This window comes from Cynocephalus volans, chromosome 8 (assembly GCF_027409185.1).
Source record: "Cynocephalus volans isolate mCynVol1 chromosome 8, mCynVol1.pri, whole genome shotgun sequence".
In the NCBI taxonomy this organism is placed as follows: Eukaryota; Metazoa; Chordata; class Mammalia; order Dermoptera; family Cynocephalidae; genus Cynocephalus; species Cynocephalus volans.
The window spans coordinates 139,162,644-139,184,989 of NC_084467.1; the positions used below are offsets into that span (position 1 = coordinate 139,162,644).

General features: G+C 33.8%; 1 pseudogene; it reads left to right on the forward strand.

The window, feature by feature from the left end:
- The window catches only part of LOC134384956 (procollagen galactosyltransferase 2-like), a 162,983-nt pseudogene extending 143,609 nt beyond the window's left edge, over positions 1 to 19,374 (forward strand).
- Positions 19,375 to 22,346: the final 2,972 nt, after the last annotated feature.

Consider the following 22,346-nt stretch of genomic DNA (forward strand, 5'->3'; position numbering starts at 1 on the left):
ACACTTAATTAAAGTGATCCTCGGTATCCTATATTTGAGTTAATCCCTGGAATTTCTTATGTCTACTGTTGAATTAACTATTTTCAGATATAATTATAGTTCTTTCAATGTTGTGTTTTAAGATTACATTACCCACTCACCTATCTTCACCCTTTCACCCTGACTCACACCTGCTCATTGATTAACATGTATGTGTATTGTTACTCCCTGTGAACCAGAAACACCCATCTATAGCTGTAAGTAAAAAGGAGGAAATGATAAGAATAAGAACAGAAATTACTGAAATAAAAAAATGGACAAATAGAGAAAAATAATGAAACTAAAAAGTTTTTTGAAAAGATCAGTAAAATATATAAAGCCCTAATTAGACTGATCCAGAACAAAAAGATGACACTAGTTACCAGTATCTGTAATAAAATAGGAGACCTCACTATAGATCCTACAGACATTAAAAGGCTCTTAAGGGAGTATTACTAATTTAAGCTTTAAGCTAATAAATTAGATAACTTAGATGAAAAGACTAAACTCTTTGAAAAACATACATTATTACCTGGAAGTAACAGAAAACTTCAATATTTCTACATGGCTTAAAGAAGCTGTATGTGTAATTAAAAATGTTCTTGCAGAGACAATGTCAAGCCTAGATGGCCACATTAGTGGATTTTATCAAATTTTAAGATAGATAGTATGAATCCTAATGTAAAGTCTTTCACAGAAAATATTAGAACACTTTCTAACTAACTTTATTACCATGGATTGGTGATTATACCATTATCTTCATGATGCCAAAATCAGATAGCTGTCACCCTTCCCCCCAAAAAGATGAACATTCCTTATGAACACAGATGCCAAAATTCTTAAAAGTTTAGCAAATTGAGGGTCGACCCCGTGGCGCACTTGGGAGAGTGCAGCGCTGGGAGCGCGGCAGTGCTCCCGCCGCGGGTTCAGATCCTATATAAGGATGGCCGGTGCGCTCACTGGCTGAGCGCGGTGCGGCCAGTCACAAAAAGACAAAAAAAAAAATTTTAGCAAATTGAATCCAATGTTATATAAAAAGGGTACTACATCATCACCAAGTAAGTTGTATCTTGAGAATGCAAGGTTAATTGAACACCTGGAAATTAATCACTGTAATTCGTCATATCAATGAAATACAGATGAAAAACAGTATGATTATTTCTATACATGCATAAAAAAGTATTTACAAAATTCAGTACACATTCACAATAAAACCTCCCAACATACTAAGAATAGAAGGAAACTGCCTCAATTTGATGAAGTAGGTTTATGAAAAAACATAGTGACATCATATGCAGAAGTAAAATACTTAGTATATTCTTTCTAAGATCACAGGCATGCCAAGGATGCTTGATTTCACCATTTTTATTCCAGTTTGAGCTTATACTGGAGGTTCTAATAAGTTCAGTAAGTCAAGAAGAAGAAATAAAAAGGCATATAAAATGGAGAGGAAGAATAAAAGTGTATTTACAGTCTTCCTGGTTGTTCATACAGAAAATTCTTAAGGTATACCAGAAGGTCAGTTCAACAGAGACTTAGTTGTGATCCTAATTCTGTATGTTCCAAATAATAAAGCTTGAAAATATATAAAGCAGAAATTACCAGAACTAAAAGTAGAACCACACAAATCCACAAATCGTACTTTTAAGGTAACTCCTAATAACTGATAGAGCAAGCATACAAAAATTCAGTAAGAATATAGATCTGGACAACACAACTAGCAGACTGGACCTAATTATCAAAGACCCATTGCACCTATCAATGACATAATTCACATTTTTTTTAAGTATACATGCAACATTTTGCCAAATTGAGTATGTGCTGGTCCATAAAGAAAACCTCAGCAAATTTCAGAAGTCTGAACATGTTTTGTAACTGAGCTGGATATCAACTGGAAATTAAAAATTAAGGGTTGGCCATAAAGAAGGTACATTTCTTTGAAAATTGACAAAGTAGATAAAGCTTGTATAAAACTGTTTAAGAAAAAAGCAGAACTGAATTCGATATCATTAACTGTAGCACTATTTATTTTATGTACTACCAAGAAAAAGAAGCAAACAAATTGACAGAAAGCTTGCAGTTCATACAGAAGTTTTATTTTTATATGAAAAAGCTTTTTCTAAACTTACTTAGACCTGTCTTCATCATATTCTGTGGTAAAAAATTTTTCAAGTTTATTTATTTACTAACATTAATATTTTTTAACATTCTAAGATTTTGTTGTGGAAGTTGGGGGTACGGGGAGAGGGGAAGGAGGAAGGAAATAGGGTTGGACAAGGAGGAAGGAGGGGAGGGCATGGTTGAGGCCCATGGCACCTACCTCATTCCTGCAGGAGAGACAAGGGGGCTTCCAGAAAAGGCTTGGTTGTAGATGGGTTGGATACACTCCCAGTTTCACTGTATGGAAATTCATATTTCTCTACATTCCTAGACCTAAGTTATATTTTTAATTTTGACAACTCAGTCATCGAATGGTGCATTAGTCTATAATGTACCGTTCAGTACATGGTTAAATATAAATGTGCATTCCCCTGAGTATTAATAAGGTAAAGCAACTTTTACCATAAATGGTTTTACTTTTGAGAATTCTGAAATCAGTTACACACACACACACACACACACACACACACACACACAGTAAGTTAGAATTTCTTATTAGATTTTACTGATTATAAAGATTGGAAAAAAATTTTTAAAATAAGATATATCAGTTTTCAAATTTATACCTCTAACGTTGTTCATTGCATTTTCCATGATTTTTAAAATGTCTGTAGTATTTCTCATTTGGCCCTTGATTCTATTTACTTATGGTATGTCACGTATTCTAAGAATTTCTTAAGAAATATTTTAATGCTTTTGGAACCTGACTTTTCTTACTAATGCTTCAAGCTTGGCAGCAGTAGGACAGAGCAGTCCCTGCCTAACCACTGTTGGGACTGGCTGTCTTTCATGAGCCCTGAACATCCCTGAGTGTTCTCACTGAGTGTGCAAATACAAGGCTTATCTCTGTCTCCTCAAAATGAGCCGTCTCTGTGGTCACTCAGGCAACTAAGCAGTTAAGTATACCAAAGGTAGAGAAATACCTTGTCTGCTGCTTACTCACAAAGTGCTGGGACCTTAGCCCTGGGCTGCTCTTCTAAAATGCAGCCCACCAAGTGCAGGTGTCATCTGGCGTCTGCATCACTCTGTGAACACTGGGTTCAGAGAATCAGTGCAAGTATGCTGACATACTGCTATTGCTTTTGCTGTGAGTAGTAAAGTCTGACTTCTGGTCTAGGAGTCTCAGGGATTCTGCCAGCACCCATGAAACTGTGGAGGCAAGCTAGCTTGTTAGCTTACAAATAAGATAAACATCTCAAACCCTTCACAGTTTTTGATAACAGTATGTATTAAAACTTGCAATGGTTTAGGAAAAAATTCTAGGGGAGAATAATGGATCACTATTTTAAAAATGCTGCATCATTAACATTTCTGGTAGTACAGATTGCTATCTGGCATGAAAATTAAGACTGAGTAAAAATTGGTATAAAACCGTGAGGAAGTCTTAAGAATTCATTTATTGATTTCACTTATATTGTCCAGTATTGGGTATAATTGAGAGGAACACTTCTAAAGTAGTCATTCAGGTTTCCTGGATGCATTTTTCAAAATGATTACAAACCATGTGAACATTTTAAGGAAGATAGTATTTTGCATCTTATTTTGAAGAAGGCTTTAATTTGGTTATTGATATTAAAGGATATTATATTTCATGATGAGCATGAGATATAAATTTAGATGTTATTAACCATTAATATTAAGGTTAAATTTTGTAGTGAAATTTATATCAATTTATGAGCTGCAGACTTTGCTGTTGGGGTTCCATTGATTGTGTAATAGTTTGAAGTAACTTCCAGCATGGAATAATTAGAGCAAATGCTCTGTTTTTCAAAGAAGATCAAATTAATTCAATTTATAAATTCCTTTTTTTCACAGAATGTTAATTTTGTATTTTGGCAAGAATACCTGTGAGGTAAGCTTTAGGTAGGCCCATGACAATTCTTGCATTTCCAGCTCTTCCAAAATATAAATAGATATTAACACAGTTTTGCATCTTTTATGGCTGTGTAAATTTATTTTGTATCCTTTCTGGGGGAGCATAATGGCAAAAGTAGTCATTGGGCTTTCTGTTCAGTGTAAGGATCTTTTAGAATATGTTCTGCTCTATCCATAAAATTAGAGAGCTGAACTAGGTATGGGTTGGTGTTCATTTTCAAACCATATTCTTTTTATTTCACCAACATCTGAGTGTCAAGAGTATTTCACAGAGTGCTGGTGAAGAATTCTAACCATAACTAGCCAGTGGTAGAAATGAAAAGGTCTGATATATACACACATAGAGTTGCCTTATAAAAATGTGTCATTAAGAAGAATCATATGAGTAAGACTGTTAGAGAAATTCAAGACAAAAGAGATAAGACAACTTGACAAAAGGGGCCTCAGAGATAATGTCAGATTTCATGTGGCCCTTAAAAAAGAATGGGTGTGATGATGTTTCCAGTTCAGCACAGTGGAGAGAGGCCATGACATGAGGAGTCAGATTTGAGTTCAGGTTCTGGGTCTCGTACTTACTGATTTAAAGACTTAAAGAAGTTACTTTCTTTGTCTGAATTTAAATAAGTTACTGAGATCCACCATTCAGGATTACTAAATGTAAAAGAAATCTTTTTAGTAATTTTTATATTTATTGTTTTAGAATATAGGCTGTTGATAGATCCTTAGATATCTGTGGTCATTTTCAAAAAAGTGTTTTCTTCAATTATATGATTACTGTTGCTGTGGGTTGAATGAGTCCCCCCAAAGTTCATGTGTTGAAAATTTGATCCCCATTTTAACAGTGTTAAGAGGGTGGGAAATTCAGTTATGGTGTTTGAAAGGTGAGGCCTATAAGAAGTGTTGGATTATGAGGACTTTGCCCTTGTGAATGGAATCAGTGATTTAATGGGTTATCCTGAGCATAGACTGGTGGCTTTATAAGGAGAGCACGTGAAATAGCTCTTACCATTCTGGCCATGTGACACCTTGAGTTGCTGTAGACAGTCACCACCAAAAAGAAAAGTGTTCCCTGGATTTTGGATTTCCCAGCCTCCAAAACTGTAAGACATAAATTTCATTTGCTTTGTAAATTGCCCAGTTTCAGGTATTCTGTTATCAGTGACAAAGAACAGGCAGATACGGCCATGAACATTATTTAAATTGATCCTTGCTCTCAAAATTAACCACAGTAATAGTTAGTGGTAAAGTTTGTTTCATACCTCAGAAAATATTTTCCATCACATACATCTTTCAGTTAGACGGTGAATAGCATCTGTTACGTCTGTTCCTTAATTAAGAGGAAATGGAGCAAAGATATTCTGAAAGAGTAGACTTTCTCTTTGTCTCAGGTGAGATATGTTTTTAATCACTAGTGGACAAATAATGAACCCTTTCGTTGGTCACTGAAAATACTTCTTTTGTCACCAGTGAAACATATTTTAGAACTGTTATCAAGACTGAAGCAAATAACTTTTTGATTATAGTTATATGGGTGTCAGTTGATAACAGGGAAAGGAATTTAAGAATTTTACTTTAGTTCCATATTTCTGAAACTTGAGCATACTTGAAATGAATTGTAATGAAGAAACCAAAACATGGATTCTGTGAACTTTTTTTTTTTATTCTACTGAGAGATTATTCTTTTCTTAGCTGATGTAATTGAATTTCACAGTAATTTCAGTAAAGCATAAAATAATAAAATGGGTAACATTTAACAGTATTAATCATAACAACATTATCAATGTATAAAATATATAAAAGTGGCATTTTGTAATGGTAAAAAGTCAAGAATGTAAAAAGCAAATAGTTCAGAAATTTTTTAAAGAATAGTGTTCAGGGAAATTATAAATGTTGGATGCATAATTGTAATTCATGAAGGAACACATTCATACAGCTGTTTTTACCTACTAAAAATCCTACAGAATGAAAAAAAAATGGTAAGAGACTCTTCTAAAAAATTTTCCTGTTTTGGCTTGACTATCACCTATTAGATACAAGGCTTTGTAGTGGTGCTGTTAGCTATGTTCACACAACTCATATTCAGACCATGTTGAAACCTATTGAAGTCATGCTTAACATCATCACTGGAGAATGATTTTTTAAATGCTTTGAATTTATTAACATCTTTGAATGTACATAGCAGTCTTACTCTGAGTAGTTTATATTTCAGAAGCAGCCTAAGGAAGTGAAAATAATTCAGTATCTTCAGGAGAAAAGGAAAATTGCATTACTTAATATATTTTGCTGCATTAACTGTTTCACTTTATGTGGTTATGTTTTGCTAGTCAAATCATGATGAAGAGTTATAATAAAGATACCACTTTTTATAGTTAATATTTTGTTAGCCAAATTTTAATAAAGAATTAGAAGAAAATTCTTGGAGTTTTATAGGTTTTGGCTGATAGAGGTATGGCATAAGCATAGGAGAAATGTACAGCTACAGAATCCTAGAGTCACCTAGTCTTTCCAATTAAGTAAATTTTTCCTTGATTTTTATTCGCTGAGATGTATGTGTGTGTGAAATTCGGTCATGTGTCCCTTAACGATGGGGATACGTTTTGAGAAATGTACCATTAAGCAATTTCATTGTTGCGTGAACATCATAGAGTGCACTTAAACAAACCAAAATGGTATAGTCTGCTGCACACCTGGGCTATATGGCATAGCCATTATGATCTTTGGGATCACCATCATGCATGCATTGTGTCATTGACAGAAACGTCACTATGTGGTGCATGATTGTATATATTAACACTTTGGAATTATTAGGAAAAGAAAGAACTCTGTCCATAATTATGGTTGCAGTTCATTGGACTCTGATTTATCTCTTTATTTTGTGTATGTGGTTTTTTATTTAATTTTACAGGAGAAAGATAAAATAATTGTTTTGATATTGCCTTAGTGATATTTTTTAACAGATCTTGAATTGAATTTTTCAAATATTTAATTTTTTTTTCTAACCAATATAGAAAAATACACATGTAGAATGCACAGGAAAGCACTCACAGCTTAGTTAGTAATCATTGAACCTGGTATATTTTATGTTACTTGCCATCTTCACTTTATAATATACACTTTTAATAACAGGTGTTTCTTAAGTGCTTACTATATGCAAAACACTTTGGTGGATATTTTAGGGAAGTGGTTTCTAATATTATAATGACAGTAGTTTAGCATGTGTTGAATAATGAAAATGCGTGTTTTTAAAAACTGGATTCAGTAATGCTTTCTAAATGAATTTGTGTTGTTTGAATTATGGTAGGATGCATATATGTTGAGAGGCGATTTATTTATAGAATATAGAGCTATTATGTATATATGTATAAAATAAGACAAATACAGAAATTAGTATCATTTAATAAAACCTGTTGAGAATATTATAAAAGAAGTGCAGGTTCAGATCTGTGCAGGATGGAAGAGAAGAGAAACATAGAGCTATTGGTCATGTTCCACATTTTTCTTTAGGCATTCTCAACTGCATTGTGAGTAATACAAAAAATGAGTAGGAACTGTCTTTGCTCTGTAGTTGCTTACTATTCCATATAACGGAAGATTACAGTACGATATTAAGTATCATAATAGAGCCATAAAATTCAATAGAAGCGAAGTGTGGGTGGGATGAATTCTGATGGAATGGGATAACTTGGGAAAACATTGTGGAAGAGAGAGTATTTGAGCTCATTCTTCATTTTTAATTACTTTTAAAAAATAGATTCGCCTTACTACTCTTTAAGTCCATTTTGTATAAAACCCGTGATACAGTCGCGGTCATGGTTTAGTCTTCTTTCTAGGAAACTATAGTGATCCTCCTATATGTCTCACTTCAGATCCAAATCCTGTAAGGAAGGCAGTTTAGTGCTTTATCAGCTGAGTTCTCCTCCAGTCAAAACCCCAGAGATTACAGGTGTATCTTTATTAACCTTTTTACTAAAAATTATGTTTAAAAATAGTTTTTTATGTAATCTGTTTAATATGTTTATATTGACTGAGTTAATTAAAAAATACATTACCTTAAGCTAGTACTTTTCATCCCCAAAGTACGTTTTCAATTGTATTTTTCTAAATTATAACCTCTAGTCATGTCAGTTTGTTACTCTGTTATCCCTCCTCTATATTCATGTTTATGTCATTTCCTACAATCATCTGTTCCTCTTTGATTTTAGATCGCAGCCTATCCGAACCTGGATAACATCATGTTCACATCAGTTACATAGCTCTTACAAGCTGCTGGATACTCTTCTAAGTGCTATCCAAACAACACATTTAAACTCATTACAGTTCTATGGTGTATTATACTTATTCCTGTTTTATATGTGAGGAAACCAAGGCACAGAAAAGTGTAAATATTTTGCCCAAGATTAAACAGCTAGTAAGTGGCTAATAAGTGTAGTATCATAAATTCCTTAGAATATCAGCAAATGAATGTTCAAAATTCATATTTAAAAAATTATATTCAGAAACAAATAATTGGGTTCTTTTTGCTTTTGAATTTTTGTGGAATTTACCGTCTAGATAGAATTCCCTCAGGAAAGGTAGCTTTTGTACAGTGCTGCCACTCTTACTGTCTTAAAACTATCATTACATAAACCTGATAACAACCTTTGCTTGAGACAGGCTATATGCAGATTTTTCAAAGTAATCATCTTGTTTCTTGTTGCTGTTTTCAGTGAAATAATTGTAATCTTCTTCATTATTTTGGTTTTTAAATATTATATCTAACCTTTCTTGTCTTCTTACTTACTAGTTAGTTGTAAGGTCTTCAAAAGCAGAGAAGTGTGTCATCCAAAGTCAGTTTTCCTCCTATTAGTTTGCCTGATTTTTAAATGAGAAATAGGTAATTATATTAATACCTACCTCTGAGATTTTTTAAAGGATTGGATTGTTTTATAAAGTGCTGAGTATAAAGCCTATGTTTGTTAATTTTTTTGTTCATCATATTAATAGCTCTGACTTTATTTTTTTATTTCATGCTGTGCTCTAGTAAATAATAGTTGGGGGGCTCTTACAGTCATTGCTAAGGGATGTGAATACAAATCTGATTCCATACTTATTGGAGCTTTTTAGATAATAATGCACATCGGACTGATTATGTCAAAAGAAAAATACTAGAATGAGAATACATAGAATATCCTGTTGGGGAGGACTTAAGGGAAGATTTTATGGAAAGATGATTTCAATATTGGAATTTTGATGATTTGAGAAGAAAAATGGATAAGGGTAGAAAATGTTTGTCTTTTTTTTCCTATCTTTTTTCTTTGGTGTACTACCAGCAAATAAATACTCCAGTTTAACATTTTAAAACATCATATTCTAAAACAAATGATTGTTTCATTTCCCATGCCTTTAGTAACCTTTTCTTATGTTTGTTAGATGGTGCAGAAAATAAGACCCAGTATACAAAATTTCGCATATGAATTAGTGAAAGAAAGGATTCTGTTAATGGTATGAGGAAGTATTTTGTGCTTCCGTGGGCAGTAACTACTTTTATATGGGTGGTTGTTAACAACAGAAACTCAGCCCAAAGTTTCCAAAATGATTTTTGCCTGTCCTTTATTATATACTCACTATTTCTGTTAAACATTAGCCAGCTATAGAAATTTAAACTTGTTGGGAAATGAAATTTAAAAATTACCTGATCATTTTTGTCTTTTTATGGTAAACTCTTTGCACATATTTAGTTCAGCCTTCTCACCCTTAACTATGGAATCATCAAGGTCATATTCAGCTTCCCAACTGGTCTTGTTCGAAATTATTTATGCATACTACAAGCATCTCAGATCTAGAGAAATCTTACTCATTTTGGTCATCAGTGGGACAGACCTGTATTGTTTGGCCACGTTTGGAGTTACATATAGTTTAGACATACACTGCAATTAAATTAGTGGAATTAACATATGAAAACTGGAAGAACATACCTAACAGTCTTTAAGTATTGTGTCTGTAGGAGGTAGATGTTCTTATGAAGGAAAAACATTGGGAATAGTCCTTTTATTTTTAACGTGGAGAATATTTGGCGCAAAAGACTAGAAGTTCTTTGAATTTAGCCAATTGTTTTATTGTGTTTAATAAGCATTTGTTGAATGCCTGCTACCTATAAAGATTTTCCTACATGTTGATTTCAACAAATTGGATATAAAGTTATTTTAATTTTTATATATGATTAGAAATAATTTGCTTTGAAAACATGATTGTTGTTGGACTGAAGTTCAAGTTAAAAATGTTTTTGAGGTCAACTTTTATGATTGGAGTCAGTGAGGAATTAGATTGTGTGAAATATACTTCATGCCCAGTTTCTCAATGAACATTTCTTAAATTAAGATTATATTTAAAACTAGAGATGGTTATATGTCTAAGCTTTAATACTTGGCATAAAATGTTTGTATTCATAGTAAGCATGTTATTGGAACCTTGGTTTGCTTCGATATAACACTTTTAAAGTCCTTTCTAAGAGGCTTTAGTTTATGAACTTTGAGATTAAGAACACAGTAGGAACAGAAGTCTTGTGCTCATTTGCCTGACTACAAATGCCTAATTAAAACAGTCTATCAGCAGGAGTTGGGACAATCAGTGTGCTCTGATGCTTCATGTTATAGAATTACTTTGTTGTTCAAACAGATACTGTAATTAGAGCATAATTTTAAACTTCATAGGACAGTGACTCATGAAGTTTTTTATAATTAAAAACAGTCAAAAACAAAAGTAGTTTCTCAAATGTTGAGATTATGTTTTTACTTTATATTTCTATGTCACTATAGACAGCAGCCACAAAAATGTAATGGATAATATTTTATTGAAAAATAATGGTTAGAATTCATTTACAGACAATGGTGTTGTCTAGCCCTAACTCAGCAATAGTGTTGGAAATATGCTTTGCGTATTAAGACCAAAGTTTAGTTTTAAAAACCTTATCTGTTAGAAGCTTTAAAGACTGGAAGAATTCTATGTGTTAAATTAAACATCTATAGGTTTATTCTTCTGTATCTTTATGTCATTGACATTCGACAGGCAATTCTCTCGTTTAGGGAAAAAAGCACTTTTGTAGGTGCAAGAGATCTGTTTTAGAATGTGCCTTTCTCTCGCTTCTTGATATTGTTCTTCATGTGACTTATTCAGGAATTTATTTATGGAGAAAGAACACTTGGCTTGGTTTTAGGGGATAGGACCACTATGAAAAACAAAACCAAATCTACCAAATAATCCTGTTAATCTGTTTCTTCACCTGCATCCGGAATCCCTAACTACCAGCTCTAAAATTCTGAGTACAAGACATAAAGTCAGCCTTCTGTTTTTGTGCATTTAGCATCTGTAGATTTAACCAACCTCAGATCAAAACTATTAGAGAATAAAAACTGCCTTTGTACTAAACACGTATAGACTTTTTTTCTTGTCATTATTCCGTAAACAATACAAAAACTGTTTACATAGCATTTACATTGTATTAGGTATTATAAGTAATCTAGAGATTATTAAAAGTATAGGGAAAGGTGTGCATAGGTTATATGGAAATACTATGCCATTTTATATAAAGGAGTTGGGCATCCCCAGATTTTGGCATCTGCAAAAGTCCTAGAACAAATCCCCCATGAGTATTGACAGATGAATATAACTTAGAATTCCATGCCAAAATGTTTAAATGTAAAATGGTAAGGCAGAAAGAATTCTAAAGATTTCAGAACTTTGTTTTCTGCTCTGCCTGTGTACAGTAGCTTGGTAGTATAACACTGTCTGTATGACTTGGGTAAGCCATCTCTAAGTCTTTTTGTTAACATGTTGGTAAGTATAATAGTTCCTCACTCATTTAACTTAAGAGGATTGAATGAAGTGATGTCTTTATATTGCTTAACATACTTGGCTAGCAGTAGGTCTTTAATAAAAGCCTTGTTGCCATCATCATCATCATCATCATCATCATATTTTCATTTTTAGTTTGTTGATCATTACCTTAGAGGCTAAGAATTATTTGAAATTTATTTCTCTATAATATACTTGTTAAGAATATATACCCTAATAAAGTATCATTAGTTGTTGTGTCTGTCTGCTCTGTGATCAGGTCTGAATGCCATTACAAAGTTGTTTAATATGCTACTAAAGTTTAATTTACTATTATAAATAAGATTATTTTCCACTTTCTTGAATCCTCTCTTGTCATTTCACCCTGCCTTAAAACAGAAGATTCAAGGTCAGTGGTTTTGGGTTTTAAACATAAACATATTGTGCATATAGCAGTTATTTATATGTGGTTTGTCTCTGCTGTCACTTTGCTCTGTTATATTGAGATATAACTTTAGTCTTACAGCTTTAAAAAGACTGACTCTTATTGTCCTCCATTGTTGTGCTTTGTTGAAACAAGTCAGCATTGGCTTGTTAGAGTAAAAGAAAAGAACTGTCTTTGGTGAGATATGAAAATAAGACCTCGTGAGCATTATTGTAGAGAATATGGGAGAATTGACCAAAAGTAAGAGAACAAGAGTAAAAGATGGGATTAAGATTATCAAATATACCTGATGTGTTAGTCTGTTTCTGTTGCTTCTAACAGAAATACCTGGAACTGGGTGATTTTTAAGAAAATGAAAGTTATTGCTTACAGTTTCAGAGGCTGGGAAGTCCAAAGTCCAAGGAACACATCTGGTGAGGGTCCTTTTTGGTGGTGGCTTTACAGCAATGCAGGGGTCAACGTGGCAGAAAAATGGTGGAGCAGAGAGAGAACTTGTCATGTTCTCTTCTTTTAAAGTCCTCTGGACCATGCCCATGACCACCATTAAACCAACAACTTAAATCACCTCTTCAAGGCCCCACCTTTCATTTGCTATAATTGAGCCTCCCACCTTCTCAACACTGTCACAGTGGGGACCAAGCCTCCAACACATTAAACTTTTGGGGGCACACAATCCATTCCATAATAGCTGACAACTAAGGATGTCAAAAAGAAGCAGGCCTGGAAACGAAGATATATATGAACAAGGGAGAAGATTCAGAGGATTATATAGACAAATGCACAGTAATCACTAGCAGCAGAGCACTGTGGGAAAGCTGCAGCATGTTAATGCAGTTTGATATTTGATTTTAACGATGTTCTTCAATAATAAAAGTTGAATTATCAGTAAATATTTTTTAGGGCCAGATAGGTGTAAAATCAGTGTGTACAGTCAAGAGGATAAAAATCAATGAAATATGATTCTGGTATTCAACTGTGAGCAAACTTTCTAATAGAACAAGACAGTGCGTAGGTAACTATAAGTTACTGTATGATACAGTGAAAAAGAAAAAAAGTAAATACTGAGGAGAGGAAAGAAGAGACATTCTGGTATAGGTGATGATTTGCAGAAAGTTATGGGCATTAAAATCCATGGCCAATTGATTTATATCATATGGAGTAAATATGAATGTATCGTAGGAACATGAGCGAGAAATGGTACGTGAAGTTAGCGTGGATTGAAATGGATGGGTAATGTGCAGTAGCCAGTCTCTATCAAGGCACAAATAAGCTGTGACTGATTTCAAAGATTTTTCTACAAAACCAATCAGTTATCAAGTTTTAAAAATTCACACTTAGTCAGGAAACTCATTCACAGTCAGTAATAGCTGAGACATAATTGTGGACAAGTTTGGAGAAAGGACATAACTGAACTCCAGTTCAGACATGTTGAGCGTGCTTTAGAGACACTGAAGTACAGATGTTATTAAGTTGGCATTTGGATTGGAAGTCTAGAAATCAACAGGCAGGACTGTGCTTAAAAATGTAAATTTGGAAATATGTTGATGCCAAAGAAAGTTCTAAATGGCTGAAGATTTGGTGGCACATATTATGAAGTGATACGACTTTGGGTGAATATAAAACAGACATTATAATAGTTAGTATTAATGAGCTATTTTTTCCACATCAGTATCTCAGCTATTTATCACTGAAATATTTGAAACATAACTGTAAAAAGAAAGTAATGCCTTACAGACCACCTATAGATACACCGTTTTTGGTGCGTATCCGTTTTGTCATTCCTTCTCTATGTTTTATTTCAACCTTTTCTTTGTTCTGAATTACTTATTGAAGTGAGAAATCTGGGGAGTGGGATCTTAATGTGAATATTTGGGGATTCAGAAGTAAGCATCCTATAATTATATCTATTTCTCACTTATTTACTTAATTTATGGCTAAAAATAAACCTTTATTGACATGTTTTATTGATTTCTCTATAAAGATCTGCCAATCCCAGATTGTTTTTATTATCTGTTTTAGAAACAGAATGAGAACACAGGGAGAAATTACTTTTGTATTGAATAATTACTAGATTCAAAACTCGCTGTTGAAGGAATTTACTTAATGTTACGTCTTCTTGAGCTGGAATGGACTATACAGTAAGATACATGTGGCTTCTGGGTAGAATGATTTGAAGACCTTTTTTAAAAATGAAGTTTGATAAGCACATAGTTCAAAGATTTTATAAGGCTTTATGTGGAAAACAGGGTTTCTGCTCTCCCCCTCTGCTATCTAACCACATCCACCACCCATGGTCACTTCCTGCTCATTAAAAGAGATGCTTTGGGATTTGTTCTTTATTGCTACATTTTATGCTTACACTGCTACTAGTTGATTTTGAAGTTTTTTATTCATTCATTGTGGTGAGAACTCAGTGGGCCCTTTTAATCTGGAAGCTTATGCCCTTCAGTTTGTTTTTTTTAAGTAAGTATTATGTTGATCATTTTTCTCCCAACACTTTCTTCTGTCATTCACCTTCTGAATCTCTTGGACTAGTCCTCTAATTTATATATGATTCTGTACCATGTTCCATGTCTGTCTTTTCTGCTACTTAAAAGGAGAATTCCTCAATTTTTATCTTACAACCTTTCTATCAAGTTTTTCATTTCTTTCATATTTTTAAAATTAAAAAAAAATTTTTTTTATTGAAACACTGATTGCACATATTTGGGGGTAAAGAGTTATATTTCAGTACATGTATACAATGTGTGATGATCTAATCAGGGTAATTAGCATCCATCATTGCAAAAACTTGATCATTTCTTTGAGTTCCTTTTTATGTTTGGAATTTTTAAAAATAGCACTCTTTACTAGTTTCAGGGATGTAGTATCTTCTCTTAACTCTTTGAAGATATTTTAATTTTTACTCTCCCTGCTCAGTGGTTGCTTTTCTTCAGGCTGTTTTTTTGTCTGTCTGTTGGGCTGGACGTTCTCTCCGCAGAAGGGTCACTCAATGTCCTGCCCCCAGAGTGTGGAGTGGGGGAGATGGCTGGACAGCTCAGCCTTCAGTGCGTACATTATCCCATCAACTGTCCCTCATAACCCAGTTCCAAAACGGGTTTCACTTTGTTTAGGAATAAATTTCTTGTCTTCTGCTAGGAATTAGTGTTCGATAGCTAGCTATCTGGGGACAGGGAATGTTGGGATTCAGTTTCTTTTCAATGAGAATTCAGCCAGTCCTCCAGTCTCAGCACAATCCTCACTCCCATTTCCACTGCTGCCAATTTCTTCAGCCTTTTATTTTTTTTATTTTTATTTTTTTGAGGGTTGCTGGGTGGTGTCTGCTCTGAAATTGGTTTCCTTCTCATCTGGAATCTGCTAAGTCTATGCTACTTTCTAATCTGAAAGTTCCTGAATTTTTGTTTCCTTTTCCATTTTCTTCTTTCTTTTGAGTTTGTCCATTTTAAGCTACACAGTGTTTTAGAAGAATTTTAGGAGGGAGTGAAAGTACAGGATTCCATTCATTTCACCATCTTTGAAAGTTTTTGTTCTATTAACTTTTTAAAACTGTAAGCAACTATATTTTAAAGCAAACATTAGGATAAGTTCAACTTTTTTATTTTTTGTATTTTTAACTGGCATTTAAGTTACTGAATTAAGAGTACGTATTTGCAAAAGTGTTTTACAACTGAAAAATGTATTCCTTCATTAAAGCACAATGGCAAATTATACTGCAGCTTTGTTCTCTGTTCCTGTCATGCAAATAATATCTTCTTTTTAAATCCTCTGGCTTTTGTCTTTTCTATGTGTAAAAGTTTCTGTGGAAAGTTACAATTTTAGTTTTTAATCTTAAGTTTTTCTGAAATATTTTGTATTTTAAATGTTCCTCCATCATTTTTGTATTAGTATCTGTAGGTATTAGTGTCTGACTCTCACATGCATTACATGTATGATAGCTTTTCATGTCTGGCTACTGATTATAACATCTGTATCACTTGTAGGTTGGTTTCAATTGGGTTTTATTTTACTTGGGGGGGGGTATGTGTTGCATTTTCCTGCTTTTTTGAGTGCCTGTTAATTTCGGATTGGAATTTCAGATTGGAAGCCAGATAGTGTGAATTTAACCCTGTTGGATGGATATTTTGGTATTCTTATAAATACCCTTGAACTTTGTTCTGGGACACAATGAAGTTAGTTGGAAACAATTTGATTCTTTTAGGTCTTGCTTTTAAAATATATTTAGGCAGTACTGGAACAGTGCTCAGACTAGGTTTAGATTGTTTTTAGTGGCTGGCCTGTACGGGATCTGAACACTTGACTTTGGTGTTATAAAAGTGTGCTATAACCAGCTGAGCTAACTGGTTCAGACTAGATTGAATTATTTCCCACTACTGAGGCAGGACCCTTCTGTGTACTTTACCCCCTGTTTGTGAATTGTCAAGTCTTGCTGGCTCTGTGTGAGAACCTGGAATCTTTGGGGGTGGTTTTTTCTCGAGCCTCTGGAGTTTCCTCCCAAGCATACACTGGTCAGTGTTCAGCCAAATGCTTGAGTGGGCCCTTTGCAATTCTCTGGAGCTCTTTGTGTGCAGCTCTCTTCAGGACTTTTAACCTGTGAATCTAGCTGCTTTAGTTTCTCTGGACTCTCACCTTAGTCTCCTCAACTCAGGAAGTTGTCCTGGGGACTGTCAAGCCAGTGTGTTGGGACAGTCATAGGCTTACCTCATTTTTCCCATCTCGTCGCCATCATTGTCTTTACTTGCCTGATGTCCAGTGGCTTGAAATTGTTGTTTTGTATATTTTGCCTGTTTCTTGGTTGTTATAATCGGGAGAGTGAATCTGGTTCCCATTACTTCATCTCAGCTGGAAATAGAACCCTATTTATATGTACAGATTTAGGCAAATAAGCGCACTTTCTGGTTCACCAAATTCATAGGTCTGTCTACCAAAAAAAGATAAAAATACAAATTTTGGTAGGAAAATGTTGTCAGCTTTTTTGACCGTAATTAAAATTTGGATTTAAAAATTGATTTTTCTTGCCACAGTAGAGGTATTTATACACACTTTATATTATTTGCCATACCAATAACCCTGAGGTTCCCAATATCTGAATTCATTGACTCCTTAGTTTCTCAGTTAGCTTTTCATGGTGCCCCCTAGGTGAAAGAAAATAGCTTATAGTTCTATTTATCAAATATTTATTTCCCAAACAACTTAAGGTACTTCAGAAAGTTTGTGGAAAAGTAGAATTAAAAGATATGAATCTTTCCATGAACTTTTTTTTGAGGTACCTTTGTATTTATATCAAAACATATTAAATTGAAAAAATTTATGATTAATTTTATTTGTACATAACCACATTATTTAATAATGGCATCTGTTTTCTTGTGCACTGTTCAGATTCTCAAACCTTAGAATCAGATTGGACACTGCCACCCTCTTGTTCAGTGTTGGTTTTTGCATGGAGTTGCTGTTATAGCAACCGCAGAAAACCTAGCTTTGCAAAGATATGACATCATCAAAAGGAATGTGTTGTGATCTGGTGTTAAAACAGTCAAGTGTTTGAGCTAGTAGTTTACTAGGCACTGTATATCCCATAGTGCCATTGGGAGGACACTGTGCTGACTCAGTTCACTTTTTGGAAACATAGATGGCCAGTGATAGGATTATGTGCTTTGTCTGATATCTCATATTCCCTTACAACATGTGGATGTATTTTCATACTACTAAAGATGCTAAATGAAAGTAAAGCAGATATATATACTTTAGATACTTATTAGAACTTATTTCTATACTTATTGTCTAAGCTTTAAACATGTGAGTTGTAGTAGAAACCTGTTTTATTATACCAGCTTTATTTTCTTTAATCGGAATTTCACAATTTAGTAAAAACGGTGACCTTTAAGATAAAGATCCAACAACAGGTACTATTTATTATGTGTATATTATGTGTATACCACTTATGTTATTTATTTATAAGTTTATATTTTATTTTTTCAATAATTTAAAAATTTTAATTTATATGTTATAAATTATTTCTACATGTACTTATATATTACCTCTAAAAATTCAAACAAGAAGCCGCTCTGAAATTCTGAAATTATTATATCTTAGGTGAAAGAGAAATGTGGTCAACTCTACTTCTAAACCTCTCTGTAGCTTGACAAAGTTTTCAACAGGGGGATATTCCTTTCTAGGTGATTAGAAAACAAAGAAATGATACGTATTTATGACTTGATATTATTAAAGAGTGACCTTACAATCCATTTTTTTAAAGTACATGCTAATGGCAATATAGTTAAAGCTATTCTTACACTTCGTGTGATTAAAATGAGGTGTTTCCTTAATTACTCCATACTTGAAATACTTAACACAAGTAGCACTTCTGTTACACAGTAGTGTCCATTTGCAAAATACTTTCCTTATGCTGAATACAACCAATGTTATTAAAAGCAGATCACTGAATTTGAGAATGAAGACTGATTCAGCTCCTAAATTGACAGTTTATTAGCTGTGTGACTTTGAGAAGTAATTTAACCTTACTGATCTTCTCTTTACTCATAAGTAAAATACAGAAATAATAACATGCTTCTCAGTGTTTTTCATGATAATTTAAGGGTGACATCATATGTAAGTTTTTTAGTACATAGGAGCACTACAGGGATTATGGTTGACTCATCACTGTTGTATTCTTGGCCATCTGGCTCCATGCCTGGTGCATAGTAGGTGTTCGACAAATATTAGTTGAATTAATTATCATTTGGTCAAGTAGTCTCACAGCCAGGGTTTTTTGTAGAGGAGGGAAGGAAAATAATTCAAAAGGTTTGTAGTGTCATCATAGAAAAATAAAATAAACATAACTTAAGTAGTTGGCAACAGGTTAGTATTATGAAAGTGTAATTTCTCTTTAAAGAGAAAAATTTATAGTAATATACTTTGTAAACTTTTTAGGAGGAGCAAAATAGAGGCAAGCCCAATTGGGAGCATCTTAATGAAGATTTACATGTACTAATCACTGTGGAAGATGCTCAGAACAGAGCAGAAATCAAACTGAAGAGAGCAGTTGAAGAAGTGAAGAAATTACTGGTACCAGCAGTAAGTAATAATTTCTGAATATTAGATTTGGGCCTCAGCCCCCCTTTTCAGCTTAATTGTAAATTATTATAATGTTTATATTAATAAAGAATGGGTTATTGTTTGTTAAAAGTTTTATTTAACCACAAGATATGAAAATAATTTGTAATTCATTAAATGTAGTATAATACACAAACATAGACATTACTCAAATCCTTAACTGGGAAAGCTTGTTTATTTTTGTGAAGGAAGCATTGTGGGAGGAGGAGCATACTCAATTATTGACCTACCTTTCAAAAGTAGTAGTCAACTTTTGAATCTTTCTATTCTAAGGGAAGAATATAGACACAACATCAGTAGGGTGATGGAAGCTCTCTTTTTGGAGAGGAGAAGAAGAGCAGGTATTTATTGTAAGCAGCTAATGAGTGCATAGAAGTCTGTACAGCTAATATGAGAGTACTTCAAAAAGTTCGTGTAAAAATAAAATTAAAAGATAATACAGATCTTTCCATGAACTTTTTTGAAGTACCCTCGTATTTATGTTGGGTGAACTGTGTTAGTAGGAACACGTTATTTGAGTTGTTAATGGGTGCCCGCTACTCTCCTGGCATATCATTGTCTCTAATAGAAAGATTAATGTTCCATGGGGAAACTTTCCCATAATATAATAAGATACTATTTTAATAAAAATCATAGCTAATTTTTACTAACGTACAATGTACCATTCTGAGCACTTTTGACATTTTACTGTTATTTCTGAGACAATAAAAATGATTAGAGTTCATATTTAGGGATCTTAGATAAGACATAGAAAGTGGTTTGGGAAGGGTGCATCTCATAACAAATGATCTGGCAACCTTGTGTTCTCATGCTTCCTTTCTTCTGTCTCTCCCTTACTCATCTCTGCCCTCTACCCACCACACTCCCCACTGGGTCTGCTCCTCCTTGCTACACAGCCCTTTAGAAGCTTGAGAAATGGTGATTGGACTATTACCACAGTATTATCTCTTTTGACAGGAAATGAAAAATAAATTAATTGGTTTTCTGATGCATTATTATAATAGTTTTTTATTATCTTAGTAAAATATATGGAAATGTGGACCCTAACTTACTACTAGAAAAACTGGGAATCTGGGAGTATTGTTAGTATTGTGTCCAACAAAAATGTATTGGCATTTACATAAATGAAAACGGCATCTGCTGTTTCTTATTTGCCAGATAGTCTGTTCTTTATTATCCTGAAAGCCTATTCTACAAGTAAATTCACAAATATAAACATTTTTCATGAACTTGACAAAATTGACTTCTTAGGGCTGGCCAGTTAGCTCAGTTGATTAGACAGCCTTCTAACACCAAGGTCAAGGGTTCGGATCCCCATACCAGCCAGCCACTGAACAAAACAAAACAAAAAAACAAAAAAAACTCCCTTGGAAGAAAAGGATTTTGTGTAAATTCTGTTGGTAGGTCTTATAAGGGATATAAATAAGCACGTTAAATATAAACTAAAATCTATATTTGTGTACTGTTAAACCCTGTAATCTTCTTCCTTTTCATTAATAATTGTGTGGTATTGAAAAGCTATAGAAGAGGGGGTCTGTGTAAGCATACTGGGCTGTTAGTCCCACAATCAGAAAAAGTTATTTAACATTGGACTTTTATTGCTAAGTGTATCCAAAAAATATTCAGCTCATGCAAAGCAAATGAGTTCACCTAATATAGCAAATAGATTAGTGTGTAATAATTGAAACTCTTGCTGACCTATTATATTATTCTGATTATGCTGTAAGCTATTTTAGTTCTCAGAGGTATTAACCTGGGAAAGAGCATTGAATTAGAAGCTGTTTTAGTAACTAGCTGTGTGTCCATTAGAAAGGTAGTTCTAACTTCTCTGTTCCCTCATTTACAAAATGAGAGAGTTGGAGCAAATGACCTCTAATGATCCTTTTGTCTTAAAGATTGTTTATCTTTGAATATGAAAAGGTGGCATTAGATAAAAAATAACAAGCTTTTAAAAAAATTAATGGAGTTTATATATATATATACATATTTTTTTTTTATACACAGTGGAATTGTTCTATTGTGCTTGACTTTTTTTTTTTTTAATTTTATTTTGTCGATATACATTGTGGCTGATTATTGCTCCCCATCACCAAAACCTCCCTCCCTTCTCCCTCCCCCCCTCGCCCCCAACAATGTCCTTTCTGTTTGCTTGTTGCATCAACTTCAAATAATTGTGGTTGTTATATCTTCTACCACACCCTGGTTTGTGTGTGTGTGTGTGTGTGTGTGTGTGTGTGTGTGTGTGTGTGAATTTATATATTAATTTTTAGCTCCCACCAATAAGTGAGAACATGTGGTATTTCTCTTTCTGTGCCTGACTTGTTTCACTTAATATAATTCTCTCAAGGTCCATCCATGTTGTTGCAAATGGCAGTATTTCATTCGTTTTTATAGCTGAGTAGTATTCCATTGTGTAGATGTACCACATTTTCCGTATCCACTCATCTGATGATGGACATTTGGGCTGGTTAGAACTCTTGGCTATTGTAAAGAGTGCTGAGATAAACATTGGGGAACAGGTATACCTTCGACTTGATGATTTCCATTCCTCTGGGTATATTCCCAACAGTGGGATAGCTGGGTCGTATGGTAGATCTATCTGCAATTGTTTGAGGAACCTCCATACCATTTTCCATAGAGGCTGCACCATTTTGCAGTCCCACCAACAATGTATGAGAGTTCCTTTTTCTCCGCAGCCTCGCCAGCATTTATCGTTGAGAGTCTTTTGGATTTTAGCCATCCTAACTGGGGTGAGATGGTATCTCAGTGTGGTTTTGATTTGCATTTCCCGGATGCTGAGTGATGTTGAGCATTTTTTCATATGTCTGTTGGCCATTTGTATATCTTCCTTAGAGAAATGCCTACTTAGCTCTTTTGCCCATTTTTTAATTGGGTTGCTTGTTTTCTTCTTGTAAAGTTGTTTGAGTTC